Source organism: Galleria mellonella, unplaced genomic scaffold (genome assembly GCF_026898425.1).
Source record: "Galleria mellonella isolate WM207_F2 unplaced genomic scaffold, CSIRO_AGI_GalMel_v1 utg63, whole genome shotgun sequence".
In the NCBI taxonomy this organism is placed as follows: domain Eukaryota; kingdom Metazoa; phylum Arthropoda; class Insecta; order Lepidoptera; family Pyralidae; genus Galleria; species Galleria mellonella.
Window position 1 is genome coordinate 4,523,395 of NW_026442130.1, and position 21,649 is coordinate 4,545,043.

The 21,649-nt window shown below is 32.8% G+C and overlaps 1 protein-coding gene across 2 annotated transcripts in view; it reads left to right on the plus strand.

Moving 5' to 3' along the window:
- Positions 1-21,649, plus strand: part of LOC113521640 (probable beta-hexosaminidase fdl) — a 118,948-nt gene that overhangs the window by 6,673 nt on the left and 90,626 nt on the right. The window contains exon 2 of one of the 2 annotated variants that reach the window (XM_026907234.3): positions 17,413-17,459. The gene's annotated coding sequence lies outside the window, so the exon portion shown is untranslated. The remainder of the gene's footprint in view (positions 1-17,412; positions 17,460-21,649) is intronic. The other variant, XM_026907236.3, reaches the window with a different exon arrangement.

Here is a 21,649-nt window from a genome sequence, read left to right on the forward strand (position 1 = left end):
GAGATTTGCGATTTATTGAGTTTATATATGAGTTATTAGAAGTGATTGAAACTGAAATACCTTGGGTCGATGTTTGACACAAGTACGCAATACATGACTCATTTATAACCATTCGGACACGAATGGGTGTATTGACTTCAACACGATCTCCGTGGCGTTCATGATGGTCACGTTGCTAACGCAAAGCAATGATGTTCCGGGTTCGTTTTCCGGTCAGGCTAATATGGGAAGCAAACTTTTCTGAATTGGCTCAGGGGCACCCCAAATGTTACAAAAATACTATAACAGGGTGCAACACTTTGATACCTGATATATGGAGAAAAGGAATTGTAAATACTGGAGGCTAACAGCTTTATTGCTACCAATACACCCTATCAAGTTCGTTCTAGAAATCATCGCGGTTTATTTTTGTTCATCACAATGGGCTGACTGATCTGCTTCATCCTCACCTATTATCTCTCACTGGTGCCTCGCAAGCGTATACCGATTGCACCGATTGCAGAGAGATTACCTTTTCATTTTCACTCATCAAAAAGATACCTGATATAGACTCCATAAGACAATGGATCCATTCATAGTGCTCATTCTCTAATTTTATCTCTGAAATTTTAATTTGATTATTTAATAAAACTATTATGGTATGAATCATCAAGAACTAAATGTAAAATAACTACTCACGTAACTCTAGTAAAACTCTTATTCTTAGACTTTAGAATAATCATTTCGCTAAGTATTTAATTGAAATTTTAATTTTAGATATAGAAAATAGTCTATTCCGAGAATAGACTCCAATGTCTCATACATTGAGGTCTATTCTATATCCACTGGACGGAGGCAGTATCGTTCACACGATGTCGTGACGTAACTGATAAGGAATCATCGTCTATCATCTTTCTATATCTAGTACACGTTAGGAAAGAAGTTAGACTACCGTAAAAGCGTCATCGAGTTCACAACTTTTATTATTTACGTACAAGTTACGACGAACAAAAAGATTATTTCCTATGTGTTCTGAAACTGTCCTGAGAAGTCACAAGTTTCAAGGACAATTGGCGTTAATACTACAATCGAAGTTGGTGATATTAATTGGCCAATCAATCAGAGTTGTGCGCGATAAGAAATAAATAACTAACGAGCCGCGGGACTAAATCAAGGCGCCGCTACGGTAATTACTACAGAAATAGAAATAACATGTTATTATATATTGATATAGTTTGTTGGGTCAAGAGAGAATTGTAGCTTAGTGGTATACTGTTTCGATTTATGAAGTTTACAGGTTGTGTGTTCGAATCTGACCAACATTAAAAAAATTTCAACTAACTTGTCACTCAATTTTGAGACTAACTCTCCAGTGATGAAATACTTTAACAGAGCAAATTAATCCGAGTGACTTATCATCATTATTATCTCGGCCATTATCTGTCCACTGCTGAACGAACGAACGATGCAGAGCCACCTGCATCCACTGACTCCCTGTAATGCATTTGAGGTCATGACTATTTGCGGGATCGTCTATATTTTTTATATAATTGTAACTTTCTATGATTGCGGGATTGTGTCCATACATTATCTTACTACCATGTACAAGTAGTAATGTGTACTTAACGCGTAAGCTTAAATGTAATTAGAAATAAATGTTTGTTCTTTACGTAATTGACAATATATGTCGCAAATAATATTTTATGTGTATATACAAATACAATATAAATTAAGAATTAAGTCTCCATAACTTGTATTTGTATAGTACTTTGCTCAACTCCGAAACATCTGCACCTATATTAATTAAGAAAATTTAAATGACTTTGTACAATTAGTTCTCATGTTACAGTGTGTATTCGTTATTATATCGTGTTACTTAACATTGAGATAACAGAGATGATTGTACATACAGATATACATTTTCTATATCTTCTATAATCAGTATAAATTCCTTCCATGTTACGTAGCGTAAAGGAATTGTTGAATTTTAACAAATTTGCATCGACTTAACAAACAATTACTCTCATTTTCACCATGACTTCGATCATTATATATATTTTACATTTATCAGATGTACATTTACACGCTTTTTAAGCGGTTTCAAAAAGATACTGAGAATTTTTTTAATATTTTAAAATTTTAAATATTAATTTTGTACTAGTATAGAATATAAAAGAAAAAACTCTTTTGCAATATGTATAAGCTTATAATATGTAAAACTATTCCAAATTTCAAATTATTAACATTTGTACCTAGTTGCTAAGACATAGCGCTGTGTGTTATCCAAAGGAGGGTTAAAATCACACCAAGGTTTCCTTTGAACCAGTTTTGTGCGGAACCCTAAAAAGGGTTGTCTGACATACAAAATGCATACATATTACAAGATAAAACCGTTAGTAAAATAAAAAATAAAAGCAAGTTGCAATTTTTCTTATAGAATTAAATTTTATATTTACATATTTTTTACGGTTTAGCATATACTGTAGCTAGTTTGTTCTTGCGATGGAGGATTTAGTAGAACAATAAGATTTTTGCGTATGTTCTATGGATTTGTAACGTAAATCCTTTGATTATATAGAGTGTCTTAAAGCAAATGCTTCGACAAAAGCGGGTCAACTTTTCCATACAATTTTGCGTGACAAATAGTTATGAGTGATTCCTTTATAACTTCTATATTTATTTTGTCTTATAAATTTTGCGCCTTTTTAACGCGCAAAGACTCATTTTATTTATCAAATAAATATAGACACGTCAAGATACATTGTGTCTTACATATTCATCAAAATAGTTTGGTTTTGGTTTGTCAGTAGTTGCCAAATTTTCACTGGCGGGTTGACAACCGCAGTTAGGCTTTTTGTTCTAAGAAGGACACTGCTGCCTATCCCTTGACCTTTGAAATCCCGTAGTCGCTTCTTACAACTCCTACGGGAAAAGAAGGGGTGGCTCATTCAATGCCGGACTCAGACAGCAATTTATTTGTGATATTAGTCTAATTAGAATTCTCAAGAACATTTGTATATGATAAAACGAGTAGCAACTCGTAAATACAGATTGTCCGATGTTTGTATATATCTTTTGTGCTATAACTAGCTTTTAGCCCCAACTTTGTCCGCTTGGCCGGGTATGTTTACTGGCCGGGATAAAAAGTAACCTATGTCCATCACATAGTACGTGTACTTGTACCATAGTAATTAGTTAAGCCCATAAAGCTCTGTAAAGTAAAAAACAAACTCACTTTTACATTTGTTATATTAGTATGGATTATGAGTGGTTACAACCCTATTGTTCACATCTCGAGTTAGTAAGTGTATTAATAATTATACTCAAATCAGAAACGTTCAAAAGTTAAATTTTCCCGCGCTATATAATTGTTCAAAATTTCTGCGATAAGACGTTTAGTAACATTTTAGATAGGTACAAAGTAACTTTATTTACCGTAGATCTACCCGTATTCAGTGATGCCAACTTAGCATCAAATTCTAACAAGTATTCTTTTTAAAAGTTTATACTTTCTAAAGTGTTATATCTAAACAAATCTATGACTAAACTGTTTATACACGTATCACACAAAAACTGCTGAACAGATTTTGATGAAATTTAGACCGATGATAACTTAATCCCTGATCCCGATACGAGTATATATGGCATATTACTGCTATATAAACTGAATCCTATGGAAAAAAATTAATTTTATATTGCGCGAACGACATTACGAACACAATTTTTATAATTTAAAAAATAACAACTTTTAACCTCGCTAGTCACACAACAGCCTAATATCAAATGGAATTTTCACTACATACAAAAGTTATCTATATCTTTGAATGTTACACAGTAGAATCTCGATAATCGCTCAATCATTCGCGATTATCTAGATTGTCAACCGTATTTAAAATGTGTAAGTATATTAGGCATGGGTGATATTGATTCCGTTCCAATATCTATATATTGGATTCCTTTGAGGATATTTTTTGCAGAAAAACAATCATCACCCGTTTCGACATCGCCCGTACCAATCAAATATCTAAAATATCTATAGATAGATAGATATTCTTTATTGTTTCCTCCAAAAGATTACAAAAATAATTAATCAAGAAATAATCACAATGAGAAAACAATGGGCGACCTTATCGCTAAGAGTGATCTCTTCCAGGCAACCTTTGGATGGAGAGGAGTAATTATAAACAATTTGGTAGAAGGCACTATGAAATATATATATATATATATATATATATATATATATATATATATATATACTTAGATTAGATTTTTTTTAATACAATATTACATATTGGATGACCGACATTTAGTATATCCGTTATTGGACCAATACATAGATATTATAACTACAATACCAATAACCACCTCTAAAGTATATTCGTAATTATGAAACTGTATGCCCAGTCTCTTAATAAACATTAATTTTGGTTGGTTTTTGTTTCGAATAAACACGTAGATATACACGAATGAGGTCGAAGAAGAAAATCGTAATTTCTTATATATTCAATTCTCCGGATTTTCGATTATCCGAATGCCTTGCGACAACATTTACTCCGGTTAATCGAGTTTTCACTGTAAACTTTTTTTGTGAAACACTTCAACTTGTATCATGATCATATAGAATAATGATAATAATACTTTTTAAACGAATTCGCGCGTCTAAAGTCCCGGAATTAGGACTAGTAAATAATAAGATTGTAAACAGTGAAGATAATACCATGCCAACTATTATGCACAAACGCATATCTAGGTTGAAACCGTAAATTAATTTAGCTAGGTGTCCACGTGTAAAATAATTGTAAGTGCGACGCTGTGTGACTATTCATTTGCCTAATGAGGAGATAGTACGCCACAGTCTTGCTGCAGAACAGAGAAATAACATGCAGGTATATTTACTGCATCTGATAAAATAAAATAAAAAAAGTTGTTGAGTGATTATTGTGGACGATTATGAACTATAAAATGATTGTGATCAACATTTTATTTATTTATTTAACTTTTTATGGTACTAAAAAACAAAAATATGAGATGACAATTAAAAAATGTAAGTGAAATACAATAGAATAAAATACAGATAAAAAATATACATAAAGGCACAAAAGGCGGTCTTATCGTTATTAAAATATAATGGACACTAGAGACTATCTTGTTTATAATAGAATGTATCATTGTATAATAATTAAATAACTATAATTGAAAGGAAACTAATTGTTAAGTATGGGGATCTAACAGCTTCATACTAGCAATATACTTTATCAGGTCGACCTCCACGCGTTTTACTTTGGAAACCATCGTTAACTTTTGTGAATTTCGTTACGATGGGCTAACAGACCTGTTTTCATCTTCATCTGTCGCACTCACTGGTGCCCCGTCAGTGTATATCAGTAATGCAGGCGGATTACCATTGCATTATCAGCCATCAAAACAACCTATTATTACCTTATAAACTTAATGATAAATAAATAAACCATGTAATGTAACACCAATTATATTATTGTATTATTGCTAATCCTCAAGCTAGGGTATCCTGAAGATGAAACGATAACGTCAGGTTCCTAATGGAATGGTAACTCCGCTTGCGCTATCGGTATACGCTGGTGGGGTACCAGTGAGTAGTAGATAGGTGAGGATAAAATGAGTTAACCCCCATTGTGACGGATTCAACAAAAATTAATCACGATGTTTTCCAAGGGGAAAGCATGGAGGTCGACCTAACGGGGTATGGTGCTAGCAATGCGGTTTAACGTGCTCGTTCGTCGTTCGTTAATATTAAACCCTTTCTTTTTTTTTTTGATTAAGTCTTTTTTTATTGAATGAAAATGAAATGGTGACCCAATCTGCGCTATCGGAATACACTGGTGGGGCATCAGTGAATATTGATAAATGAAGATAAAAGCAGGTTAGTTGACCCATCGTGACGAATTCAACAATTATTATCCACGATATAGTTCCCAGGGGCAACCGGGTGGAGGTCGACTTGATAAAGTATATTGCTAGAAACGAGGCAGTTGGACCCCATTACGAACAATCGCTCTTCCCCCCCTCCCTACACCGATGAAGTTAGGCAGGCTGCCCGACCTGACTTTATCGTTTGTCCCCCTCTGGTGCCTCCTATTGTGCATCATTAGCATAACACAGGTGTACGATTCCGTCATCATTAATAAAAAAAACTGAAGTGTTTGTTTTATCGGAATCGGTCAAGCGAAGAAGGGAGCGAATCAGCGAACACAACATTAAAGCAAGTAAATTGATAACTAGGTAGAAATATAGTAGATAGTCTAGACTACGTATATTTTTTTATTATCTAATTTTTATAACAATATTTATAGATATCCAAATTTAATTATTGACCTCGTCATCAGTAAGTGAGCAAACTAATTTCAATGGTATTGTGTTCTCTAATATCCGGTGGCGGAGATGGCAAATATGCTTAGGAAAATGTAATAAAATATCGCTCGTATATTTTTATAGTGCCAACATTTTGTTAATAAAGATTTAATTACTATGTATTTTGTAGTAGGTACTACATAAAATAATATAGCTGTGTTTGCTAGACTGGGTTTCGGTTTAATGAGTAATGAAATTACAAAGATGGTGAAGTGGGAATGCGTAACTGGCATCACAGTGTATTCTGTAATTCATGATAGGTGACGGTTATTATTTTTCATCAGGGGAATCGTCAGTTTATTTGCTAATCCAAGTCTCATCTATTTAAATACAAAAAAAAACTTCTGAATCTATGCATCAATTTATCGCTTTACAATTAACTATTTACTTGTTTTTTGTTTTTTTTTTGTGTTTGTAATTATCAGGGAAAATCGTATGAAAAAGTAAAAAAATCGAGTTAAAAACAGGAAGATTTGGTCTTATATTCTTCATTATTCAGACAGCTAAGTTATAAAAAAATGCATTTTTAGTCATTTAGTATGCACTGCTGAACATTGACTTCCCCTACACACTACCATAAGGAAAGGTCTTCTGAATCACCTGCATCCTCCTTGTTACACAAGCTTATGTACCTACAGAGTTAAAATTTCAGTGAGTAGTAAACATTATATACAGGACACAGCATTACAGAACTTACTACTTAGCTTTTACCACGGCTCATTCGTCCCATTTTGTCCATTTAGAAGTTGGTGTAGAATAGTATAGGTCATTTTCCTTAATTTAAGTTATCCTCTTGCCATAGTTTATCAATATTGAATCAGTCGTTTAGCAATGCAAGTCAAGAAAAACAGATTATTAGATTTAGAGAGCGAGGATAACTTAATACATTCTAAAAATCATGAAGATGTATATAGTATTTTAGTTGTGGACTTTTTTGTATGAGTAACAAAATTTAAAAGTAATTTTGTTTTTAAGATAACTGTTTTTGGTTACTCGTCAAAGTTTGATTTGATAGTCCTACAATAAAAACATATTTCTAGTTGGATTATTGATCGATTCATTGACGCAAGCAAGACATAAAGTACTACAGTAAACTACACGAGCTGAATTCCTTTTTTGATGTATTCCTAGAGGTGTCAAATAAGTTGAAGTTTTACAAAACAATTATATAATGAATTAGAGTATTCGCATTTATTTGGAAAATTAATAACGTTTGAAGTGAGGAGATAATTTAGAGACAACTCTCGAAATTAAGCAGTCGATTGCAACTACATGGAAGTTATTCCGCAAAACGATACGAGAGAAAATTGGCTTAATTTGAGCGAATGCTCCAGTTAATCATCGGCCTCGGAAACGCAGAAACGCTCGAAACTTTTAATGGGTAATTAGCCAGATAACTAGCGGCATCGGGACGAGACGGTGACGGAAGCCATTTCCTGTTTTCAAACTGTATTTCACGGTAATATTAAATAAACACTCGCATAAACCAACAATATGAATAATAATAATAAACAATATTACTTAGTACAGTATGAGAGATCTTTACCCTCTCTTATCCTGAACTTTTCCACCGTCCGGTACCCAAATATGACCGTTCAAAGATAATGACAGCCTCGGTAAGTACATAGTAATACATGCTGTAACTTAGTATGACATGATGACAGTGAATACAAGCTAGGGGCTTACCTGATGAAAATTTTATTTTACTATTGACGGTTCCGCTATTGATCATGCTCTCACCTAATGGAAAGCTAGATGGGGCTCGCTGGCTCACGAATATTGTAGCCGGCGTCTATTATAGACTTGAATAGTACCATCAAAATTACAGAGTACACTGCGATGTACGTAGTACCTCTTCTGCTCTCTTCAAACCGATATTCATACAAATTTTAGGTTACGTTTACTCAGCTAGAATACTATTATACTCACTAATTTATTCACAAATTTTCTTTAAGTCAGACGTCTGAAAGAAATTGCTTTGCTATAAGACAGCCTTTCTATGCCTACCTCTTCACCTACATAATTTATGTCTAGCTGACCCAAACTACAATTTTTTTCCATTCCCTAAAGACCTTCATCGAAGTATTAAAAAAAAGAAAATAGACAAGTCGGTCTAGCTATTCTCAACTGATGCGATTACCAACGAACGACGTTTAATAGATAGATACTCTTTATTGTTTCCTCCATAAGATTATAATAGTAAACTTATTGTATTTATTTTTATATTATACTCTTTTTGTACACACAAGTGTACTAATAATCGATGTTTCAAACATTATCTATCATACATACTTTGACAATTACAAACACAATAAATAGAGAATAAACGAAATAGGTGTAGTCGTTTTAAAGAGATTCGCATACATTGACTCGGCAATTGATTTTAATTTATACAATAAATTACTAGATTTTTACCCGCTACTTCGTAAGCGTGGATTTCAGAACCAATGAAATTCTTCTTTATGGCGTATCAAGATAAAAAATACAGATTTTATGTAATACTGTCAGGAACACAATTGTGAAAATCGCATCCAATTTGGTGGAGCAGTTTTTGCGTGATGCCGGAATAAACATAGAGGCAGATAAAATTTCTAAAAGTTCGTTTTGGTATTTAATGTGTCTTATTAAGACCCCTCATTTCCTATATACAGACGTAATGTCTGTTACAATTTTATTATATTAGTAAGATTTATATTGTTTATTCTGCAACTATTTAAAATTCTAAAGCTTTATACTTACAACTTACAAAACCACAAATTGCCATACTAGTTGGGTACTAAGCATAAAGCTTGTAAGGAAATTTTTTTCATCAATAGATAGAGATGGGAAGGACAGTATAAAGAACTCTTATTGAAAACTTGTTTAAACTTTGCTGTCTAGACGTGTCTTTTGGACAGCTAACTGTAAGGACTAAATAATGGTAGTTGTTGAACAGACAAGACAGAGCTATGCGTCCCAAATTGCCGTGTAATCGTTCGGGATAAGACAAAACTATTGAACTATTAATCGTTTCTTACACTGTAGCGTTAATGTATATAATCAATATATTCCCACGATCGATTTACACAAATGCTTTTTAAACACAGCGGGTCTACCATGAAATGAAATTTCGAAATTTTGGACTCAATTTCGTGTTTTTGTTTATACCAAAATTGGATCAATAAATGGAATTTAACATATGATAAACGATCATACATCCAATCATAAAAGTCCAAAGGAACAATATTTTAACATTTTTAATATTTTCAAACGGCATGTATTATGTAATTTTAACATCAAATTTGTGTTTCGTTTGAGTCCGAAATTTCGGAAAACACTTCATGGTAGGCTCTCAAATCAATCGACTAACTCGTTTTAGTAACTACAGTCAGCGTTATTATTCTTAACTGACTTCATAATGGAGAAATTCTGAATTCTACTGTAGTTTTTTGTATACATATTTATAACTCGCTTTTAATTTCAACAAATTAGTGTGGAACCGTCCAGAAATTATCCTTTTCATTTAATAAGATACGAAAACTGAACTAGAAATCAAGATAATCAATATACATTATCGGAGGATACTGAAGTCTATTAAAAAGATAAAATTAACTTGTAATATCCCATCTCACAAAAAGAAAATAAATATTCTTATATCATTGACCTTCGAAACTTCGTGGATGAATGGTCATACTACAAAATTATTAAAATTTAACGGTCGGTCTTGCATTTTCAAAACGAAATCTCGTTGCAATGGCCCTCGAGTGTTCTGCCTGATTTGTGAATGGGCTGTGAAGAGCTATGAGCGGATACGGTCCAGTGGCGCCACTCCGTGGCCATTTATGTAACCACTCACATTTATTTACGAGCGGCTCACAAAAAGCGTATAATGACCGTTCATGATTTACGGGGCTAACTTGCTGGCAATTGAGATAAAGTGAATTGGAAAAAAAAAACAAAACAATTTTCGAATATTGAAATAATAGAAGCAAGCATTACACTGCAAAATGTTACTACACGTGATAAAATTTTATTACTCACTTGGGTAGATAGGTACTGGTGTCTTACCTTATTCCTTCGGGAAATAGCATTGCATATTTTCGTTTCTTAATCCCTTAGGTCTCTAATGTGGAAACGCTTAAATGATGTCATAGGCGACAAATTATATCCTGTGATTTTCGCGGTGTTCTTTGTGTCTAATGCAATATTTTATTTTGCAAGTCCAAATATTGTTTCCTTATCCCCCAACAAATTAATTATTCAAACTTTAATCAATCTGTGCTGGGGGAACCGGCCAGTTTGTCATCTAATTTTAAGCAAAAGTCCATACATTAGGATAAAGTTGCAACTTATGCAATTTAAATGTTAATCAAAAAAGTATCCTGTTGGGGTGCAAGCTTTATTTGCCTGTATTATTCAATTAGTTTTAGGATATAAGACTGGCCGTTTCTCTCTGATTCGCCCGCGCAAAAACTTTGATTCAGTGGAAATAAAAAATCATAAATGAAAAAATCCTTTTCTACCATCACAAGAGATTCAAATTTTTAAAGAACCCTTTTACAAAATTTCTAGAACCAGAGTAAACTAGTAATGTTAAATTAATAAAAATAAAAACTAGTTTGCATAAAAATGCAAATGCATTTCAATTGTAAATATTAAGAATACGGAATTAAATTAGTGAAATAAGTCAGTCTTATTTCTCTAACTTAATTGTGCCAAGTTATAAAATATTTGCACTTGAAATCACATTATATAGAATGGAGCGTCTTCCCGAGCCTGCGGGCATAGCATGCAGTGCTTTAGCTTTTGCCATTTCTGGCCCCGGACCGAAGTCCCTCGCCTCCAACGTTTATTGCCAATTTTCTATGCCACTGCACCGCAGATAGGAACAATGGCCTCAGAATTTCGGACACAATACAAACAATACACGGGAAAGTGCAATAAAAGAAAATTACATAATTGTCTGGCAATATTATTGTTCAATTGTATTATTGGTGATTGTTATTGTATTGTACTAAGAAAAAATAATTGTTGTTATAAGAAACGTGTCATTTCGACATGAAAAATACGAGTGTAAATCAATATTTAGGTAGATTTATTACGTGGTATATTGAAATACGATATTGAGTGACAGATGAATGGATTATGCACTGTTGTAAAATTGTTTTTAAAAACTTCCTTATTCCTAACACGACAGATATCATCAGAAGATGTATCAAGATGTTTCTAGAAACAAATCCAATAATATTAACATGACCCAATTTGATTACAAATTGTGTTCGGAATTAACAAAGACATTTTGCAAAATATTTAAAAAATATAGTCAATTTGACAATTTCGTACTATTTGAATCCGGTTAAATTAATTATAGAAATTAGATAAATTGTAGAAATTAATTATAACTGGTTACTAGCGATGTACTATGGTTTGTTTCTATTCTCGTGGGAATTTCAGAAATTCGAATTTCGGCTCTTAGGTTTAAAAATAGGGGTTGAAGTTTATATCAGAAGATAATTTTTTTATCGGTTAATCATAATATCTCTTATATATAAATAATAATACTTAATTTTAGTATTTCTCAAAATTCATATATCATAATCAATAGGGGTATTGTATTAAGTAAAGGATGAAAGTGAATGTAAAAAATACTTTTCTGCGTTCTTTAAGAGTAAAATTAATAAAATGATATTAATATATAAAATTAGGGCTAAATATTTATTTGATTTCTTTCTTAACTAAAACAAAAACTCTATCGAAGTTCTAGGTATAAAGTAGGGTATAAAAATTAATATGATAAATATTTTTTTTTTAAACTGATTATATAAATTTAATTAAATGGGTTTAAAGAACACAATTATAGACTAACCATACACATTTATTTTTATTCTCACAATAAAATTAAAATTTGGTACGCAGGTAGATGGGTCCATATCCTAACTTTTTATATACCAATTAACGCAGGCAAAGCCGCAGGACACGGCTAGTAAGAATATCAAAATAAAAAATAAACAAATTAATAAGCATATGTCAATCAGTCGAGCCAAATATTTTACTATTTATTTATTATTTTTTTATAAACTAAAGTACCCGAATTTTTGTTATCTAAAAATAAAATATAAAGATAATTTTGTGGTTTCTCCTGTGGGGTAACCCGTGACGGTTTGAAAGTACGTTTTTCTGTGACATTTCATTCAAGCGTTTGCCGACATTTTCCTTGTCACCCTGACAGCAATTTGCTTATTTCCGTACCCCTGTATCCGTTCCATACAACCATTTCCCCCGGAATGTTGGAAATTGAGGAAATGTTATATAGCAATATTACTTTATAGACTATGTAAGTAATTAACTTATCTATTAATATTAGATTATATTATATTTTTTTCTACAAAAAAAATCGTCATTCGTAACAAAACTTAAGTATATTCATTTACACGGAACACGGAAGTAAACTCTATCGAATCCAAAAAGAAAATACAATTAAAAGACAATTTACTCCTTTTTGAATTTGATTAAAAATCGGCATTACACTTTCATCATCATTATCTTGACCTCACCCCAATCGACTCAATTATTGGCCATTGCATCTTAAAGTTCTAAATTATAATCCATACCAGAGCCGAGGGTGACGATTAACACACATTTTTTTTCCAAATGCCTTCTTTCTGTTGTAAGGAAGAAATAAAGGTAAAAGCTAAAGTTTAGATGTAAGGAGAAGAAGCCGTATTCAGTTATAGAATCCTTTGTAAGCCCGCAGATTTGTTTCCAAAAGTAAGTCAGCTGTGAATAGAGACAGGAGTTCTAAATGCGAAGCAAGTATTCAACCTCTATACTATTGTCGTATTTTAAATATCTTCCAAAAGATGTCTGAAGATTTTTTGTATAATAACTATATTACATGATTATATCGCCATTTCTAAATTGATTTTAGTAATTGGTTTGCAATAAATAGAACTTAACTTTAATATAAGTTAAGCTTTATCTACTATTTATGGGACCGATGTCCCATATTAATTTTGTGACGATTAAGCTGCGTTTTTATTTGCAGGGCAAAAAACTGCTTCCTACGAAGCAAAATCTACTTATAGACTTTCGCGTTATAAATTTAAATAACCTATTCGAATTTACAATATATCTACTAAACATTTTCTTATTTATACCTTTTCGAAAAGTAATTACTTGTTATGTTAAACTTGATTGATGTTTAGAGGTACGTACGTATATCTACATAAAATATTATTGCATGATTGTGCATTATAATACAAAATAATACGAGTATACGTTAGGTATTTATTTACCTTAAGATATATTATTTTCTAGTATCTAACTGGTATCAGAGTAAATAACATATCATCTAACAATATTTCCATGTACATGCTCTTCGGTTAATTTGAAAGCCTTGTTATTACTTCGGCTTCTGCATTTCTGTAAACAACTTGTTTGTGCTGATGTGCAAACAATTATTATCTGAAAGTTTACTCGTATTTCAATAGTGGATATACATAGAATGCATATTTTCTAGTTCACGCAATACATTATTTTACAAATAACTCTGTGCCTTTCAAATCAAATCAAATCATATTTATTCGCTTGCTACATGGTATACTCTAATAAATTAATTATTTGTAATTATTTTGAGAAAAAGTAATATGTGTGTATTAACGAGGGCTCTATAAACAAGCACATAGCCTAAAAAGTGTTTATAGATTTTGTCACAATGAAGATATGCCACAACACTTAATTTGTGACTGTAGCTCACTCATACATAAACGATATATCTCCTTTGATTTTTTAAATAAATTGCAATAGCAATCAAGCAAGGAAGCTATGCCTGATGGAATGAATTTTGCCTATATATAGTACATGCACATCACATAATACTCTGGTATCCATGGTACCCATCATGCTTTGTTTTTATTTATTCTATGTTGGCCACATTTACAAAAATGTGTTATACACAAGGCCATTCTTAAACTGAAATTATGATTTACATCATCACTTTATAATCCTTACTTATAATATAAATATGAAAGTGAGTTTTTTTTTTTTTTTTACATTTTAAAGGCATGTTAATATGGCATACCTTGAAGCCTAAAGCTCAGACACCTTAAACTTGAAAGCTTAGAAGTAGCAAATAATAACTGGCTGTTGTTGTCGGTATTAAATCACTCGAAAGCCCTGATGAAGGAGGTTTCACAAAAAAATACTCTAATAAATTAATTATTTATAATTATTTTGAGAAAAAGTAATATGTGTGTATTAACGAGGGCTCTGTAAACAAGCACATAGCCTAAAAAGTGTTTGTAGATTTTGTCACAATGAAGATATGCCACAACACTTAATTTGTGGCTGTAGCTCACCCATACATAAACGATATATCTCCTTTGAAAAATACACTTCATATCCTAAGGAGTTAAAAAACATCGCTACAAAAAATATCTTAAAATTCCTATCATTGATAGAAATTAGCAGCGAACTTTAAAAAGGGCGAGCACAAAAGATCATGGAAAGGTCGCAGTGTCACAGGTCTTTCTGTCTAGCAAAAGCCCGTTTTTCAATAATAAGACATCTTACGCCTGTACCAATTAATATGAATTTTATTTTTATCAATGTAATGGAACTGTTCTCCGTTATAGACTATATCTTTCTGGATATGGATATGGATGGATTTTCGTAAATTAAACGTAAAATAACCATTTGTAATCCACTGCTGTATTAACTATAATATTCTGAAATTTACTTACTTACTTACGGATAATTGTACTAATGGGCAACAATGATACAAAGATCTTCTGTAGTTATTTTTCAATTGTCCCCTTCTTTAAGTGCACTCATCTATCTGACATTTGACAAAAACCAACTAATTAATAAACACCAAAACGTAATTGGGAAGTTAATTAACCTTTTAAAAAGCCGCAAGTTAATATAGCAAGGAAATATCGCTACCCATAAATACTTGGAGGAATATTTTCGCAATTTATCAAGCTTTACGATATAATTTCATTTAATGAACAGCACAATAGATAGGTTCGAGGTGTGATATTTTCAGCTTTCTTTTATTGGCGAAGTCGCCCCCTACCATAGATATAAAAAATCGTAGATTCACTTGCCCGTACAAAATTTGCACCCTAAAATGTTCCAAATATAGAAAATAGTAAACGTAGGATAAGATATGAATAGAGTTGTTTATATAAACCAGATTTGAAATTCCGTATCTGAATATACGAGGTCTGTCCGGAAAGTTCGTATAAAAGTGTTCTGGAATGCGAGAAAGAGGAGTGGGGAGGCCAGGTAAGCGCAGGACCCCTTCCTTATGTCCCTAACAATGCTTCAGTTCTGGTCTGACCGCCGTGCGGTGCGAACTGGCTTGTCACGCCATCTGTGAAGTTACCTCTTAACGAAACCCCGTCGGCATGGAGCCCGCTTCCGTTGAAGAGCAGCGCGTCGTAATCAAGTTTCTCTCGAAACTCGGCAAGAATGGCCGTGAAAGCAAAGAGTGAAAGACATCCGGGGAACCACGAGCAAAAAAATCAAGAAAATCCCGCTCAAATGTCAAGACAATGTTGATTGTTTTTTTCGATGTTCGGGGGATTGTCCATCAAGAATTCGTCCCTCCAGGCCAGACAGTTGATGGAAAATTCTACGTCGATGTGCTCAGACGCCTCAAAGCTCGTGTGGCACGAGTTCGTCCAGAATTGGCGCGAGAGGGGCGTTGGATTCTTCACCACGACAATGCCCCTGCCCACACCTCTCTTGTTGTCCGTGAGTTTTTGAGTAAAAATTCCATTACGGTGACCGAACACCCCCCCCTATTCGCCGGATTTGGCCCCGTGTGACTTCTTCTTGTTCCCAAAAACCAAATTGGTACTTCGGGGGCGGCATTTGGGGGACATAAATGAGATAAAAAAAGCTACGACGGGGCAGCTGAGAAACCTACAACCAGAGGACTTTCAAGGAGCCTTCTCACAGTGGAAACGGCGTTGGCACAAGTGCATTATGTCACAGGGGGAGTACTTTGAAGGGGATAAAATTGATTTACCTGAATAATTGTAAAATAAAATTTTTAAAAAACTTTTATACGTACTTTCCGGACAAACCTCGTACATATATTTCATATTTTTACAAAATTTGTGAAAATATTATAGGACTTTTTACTACAAACATCATAGGATATTTAGAAATTATTATGTAATTCGCCGTGTGCTTGCGGCAGAGAATAGGCCACCCCGTCACCACTGCCGTAAGAGGCGACAAAGAGAGGGCGAGCAATGGGCAGCAGCGTCACTCTTAAAACATCTCCAAAGCCTAATTGCGGTTGCCAATCTGCCTGATAAATAAACATGGCACCTACTCCAAAACCCCCCAAGGGGGAAGTTTATGTTCAGCAGTGGACAGTTTAGATAGTGCATCTTAGGTAATTTGTATATCGATGGCTCCAACGAAATCTTTGTGTCTCGACAGAAGTAACAGTCACTGATCTCTCCTCATTCTATTACGCTTTATGGCCATACAATAAAGTATAAAATTGCCTGACTAGTGTTTTCGAAGTATCGACCTAAGCAATAACCTTTTTTTATTTCCATAACAGAGAATTTTGACGGGTTCGCGCTCAATACCCGTGTGAAATGTGCAAAATATTTCCCACCGCTCATTTCTTTATAGGACACTGCATTCACGAACTGTACCATTATCGTCGTTTTTTGTTCCGCTCAAATGTAATTTAGAAGTAACGATTGATTTCAAACTGTTTTTCTGACAAAATTCATTGGTTATGCTTAGGACTTCTGTTTATTTTATTAGGTGTAGGTATGCTGAAGGTAACCATGTAAATGTATCTTATATATAAATTTAGCATATGGTTAATTAAAATTAACCATATCCGTACAGCTGTTTGGGAGTGATCGAGTAACAAACATACAAACACAAGCATTTATATTTATATTATTAGTAAATATGTGTATGTTTTAAGTGGTATACTTGTAGATTAATAAATATAAAATATATTTATATTAAAATTAAATAACATCAAAATAAATTCACAAAATATAACATTTTATGTTTTTGTTTCAGACAAACTGAGAGAAGAATGTAAGAAATACAATGTCACATTTAACATAGTAAGTATAGTAAAAATAATGTTGACTAATAATATAATAATGTTTGACTTTTGTATCTTAAATGGGATAAATAATAGGGATAGTCAGTAAAAAGGGACTACCATAGTAAATGCTACGGGGAAATAACCTTTACCAAGATTATGTGATCTGAGATGATCAAAATGGACAGTTTTATATAATCGAAACAAAGTATTTTACTACTAGATAATATTATATTAACATTTCGAGCTATTCATCCCCATCGGATGTTAATTCATCGAGCTACATGGCTGACCTATTATCATTTCCATAAAAATTCTAAATTATTATTCATATGTCTAGTACATTTTAGGCCCGTCAGTTTTTTGTTCTACCGTCAGAAGCGTATTTAAAGAAGAAGGAGGGTGTTTTGTTCCCACCCAAGGATACAAACGAAGCTTCGCAAAGAAGTGCCTAAAAGTACATATTAAAGGTCTTTATTTAAAAGACCGGGCTATCCCTGGAAAGTTATTTTAAATACACCGATGTCTATAAGTATGTCCAATTCAATAATCAGTTTCAACTACCATCATCATCATCTCAGGCATTATTTGTCCTCTGTTGAACATAGGTCTCCTCCATAGATCGCCATAAGGAACTGTTCAGAGCCACTTGACTGAATTTTAACCAAGAATTGGATAAAGTCGACTTTTTTACACATTAGTCACTTGACTGAGTTTTAACCAAAAACTGGTTAAAACTCGACTTCCTTATACACATTATACATTATTTTAAATGGTAAAAAATATTAAATACACTAGGCCGCCTTTTGTACGACACCACAATAATTATTATGATTACATTGTTTACCACCACCACCATAGACATTATGGTGTAATTCGTGTTTACACCAGCGACAGTTACACTTACCCTTTACCATAAAGTAAAATGAAATAAAAAATATTAATTAGGAGTAGACTGTTTAACTGTTTATACAAGCGTTACAGTTAACACCGTCGGTAGTTTAAAAAGATATCCGTTTGCATTGCATCCTTTCTGTTAATTTTACATAAAATGTTAAATTAACTGTTTGTATTTAATTAAACAGTTATTTGACGTTTGTCTGAAGTAACTATAGAATGCGAACTAAAAGCGAATTCAGCATTAACCATTTTTGTAGTGTTAATGTTCTTATTCGTTTTAGAGTATTCCGCGACTAAATATTTGCCTTGTAGGTGATCATAAATCTCTAAATTCCACTGCATGATAGAATCCGTAATGAGGATATCCGTAAAAGAAACTAACTGTAACGATGAGTACAAAATCTCAAGGGTTTAACTATATAAACAATACAAACGAAAGAATAGTAGGTGCTAGTTGGAGTGACGATTTCGAATATATTAGCATACCTACCGATGGGTGAAAAAATATGAATGACCATAATACACCAATATTAAATGACTTCCATTCCATTTGTTCCTTGTGACAGTCTGTGTTTATGCCAACAATAAAAGACAAAGATGCCTTTGTTGATTGTACCTTTATATATATGCTTTGATCTATACTTCATGCTACTGTATTTCAGTTGAATTGTTTATATGTCATTGTTTATTTTTATGTTTTTGGTGCAATAAAGAGTTAAATAAATAAATCATTTATTTATATAGCATATTCCAACAATATGTTCTATTTAATGGCAAATTTTAAAAAATAGTCGATCATAATAACTAAATTGTGCCTCAATGTATTTCTCAATTTAAGTAAGGGCGGGCATTCAAAACGAGCAAGTGGAGTGGGCCACTAACGAAATTGCAGCCAAAAGGCCTCGAGATACCACTGCAATTCGATGAAAAGGAACGAAACGACTCTCGAAAACTACGTTGCGTACTCGTATTTGCCATATTTACATAGATATATTCAAAATTTTACACTGGCGGGCACCAGTGAGGGGTAATTGGGAAAGATGAAGCAGGTCCGTTGACCTGTCGTGAAAATGTGAATGTATGAATGTCGACCTGATAGGATATATTCCTAGCAATAGGGCAGACTCCATTACTAATAATGGCAACTATTAGCAAAATCCTCCCTATGGTAAACTGTCATAAGGAAAGGCCCCGGTCTATGACGATCTATGGAGGAGAGCTTCGTTCAGCAGTGGACAGATAACGGTTTGTGTGATAATAATGATGATTGACATATTTTGGATACTAAGATATATCCCGAACATAGCTCAACCGCGTCGAAATCATTGGCCGTCCTCTCGGTCAATATTAAACTTGCATATACTCGTACTCTATATACTTATTATATATACTGGTAATATGCAATATATTACAAGTATGTGAGAGTAAGGTATTGATTTAAAAAATCTTATCTGCTAGTTAGGTAATAATACTCGTATATACGTAGATAAGCCAAATAAACCGCATATCACATCATAATGTGAACGAATGCGGGCTTCCGATTGATATTTTATTACACGCAGCACAGCCTACTGATTAATTAATTTCATTTTAATCCTTCGAAATCTAATTGCAATAAGCATTCCGTTGGGTTTTCCATAAATTGTACCGTATTCATCTGCTATTTATTTCATTGTATCAAATACAAATTTAAAATGACAATATTTGTTTAAATAATGTATACTGACGTGTGGTCGGGCTCATTAGAACTTAAATAGACACAAATAAATAATTGACCCGACCATAATAATCTGTTGACGCCCAATTACAGTACAAATAAAATATCAATTAATTAATTGAGTTTTAATAGGTTTTAGTTTATTATCAAAATAGAGAATAGAGAATGTTTGTGTAATATTTTCAACAAGAATAAGAACAAGAATTTTTATTGAGTTCTATTGAAACAAACTATACCTCCACCTAGTACTAGTATAATTGATTAATGGACAATTCATGTAAGATTTGTTTTTATTAACACGTGTTACATTTAAAAGGAAACATTTATTAAACCATCTTTTAGTGTAGTTTTGCCTGTCACTACTATTTATGTTATAGGTAATATTTTTTATGCAACTTGGAATGGTAACTAATCTAATACATAGATTGGATAACTCACTGTGTAATTAATTAATAATAAATCCTTTGTAATACATAATAAATGTGGAAGTGACTTTGTTTTTTTACCTCTTAGCACCTTAATCAACCACTGAAGTTTATTTTACACTCGCTGTATGGGATGAAGAAGGACACAGACTTCTTTTTTGGAGTTATAAAAAATATTTTCATTTAATCTATGTACCCATGTTCGTGCAATAAATGATTTGAATTTGAAAAAAATTATTCTGGTCAGTGGACATATTCCGGTCACGCGGCCGAAACCGCTGATAATAGTCATATATATATTGAATATATATAATTGAAGTATGTTCCACAAAAAAAGGTACTTCAATCATAACGGGATATTTATATAAATTCTACTGAATACTGAAAAACATTAAAATTCATTTCAGAATTAACGCAACAATAGATTACAAGCGAGTTGAGAACTTTCCTATAAAAATAACCTTCACCCTTTCAAAGTGGTAAAATATACTAATAAAATATTGAAACAGCGATTTAGGTGTAACGAAACATACTGTGAAACAAAGCCTCTAAGAAGTGGGCGCCATCCCACTCGATCTCTTCACTTGTGGAGCGTCTCTAAGCACGTCTCAAGGAGAGCCTATACTCGACTGACTATACATATCGTGTCGCATCCATTTTTAACCTAGATATTTACACAGCTTATATATATATAGCTATAGCTATTTCAAAGAATTTGATAAAAATGTAAACAAACTAATAACTGATCCGATATTAAAACAGTCTGTTTATGTCCAATAATAGTAGGGTTTTCGCTAACAAGGAGTGTATTGTTTCCTATTACCACGCTGACCAATTGGCTTAGTATATGGTTTTATTTCAAATTTATTAATTGCTGATTAGTTGGATAGTTGCCAGTAGCCCGTCATCGTGGCACTTGTTGCGTAGTATTAAAACTCACAAAAAAAGTTTAATGGAACCATAGACATGTCGCGTACTTTTATAGACAATAAAGACAAAGAAACCTCTTTTTTTAAGTCTGTTCAAATAAAAGTTTTTTTTTTTTTTTATTTGTAATACAATCACTACTCGGTAAACGTCACACTAACACACTTTTACCAAAATCGTCAGGGTCCATTCTGCATTTCAATTGTCTTTAAGTGTTACAGAATAATCCTTACTAGATAC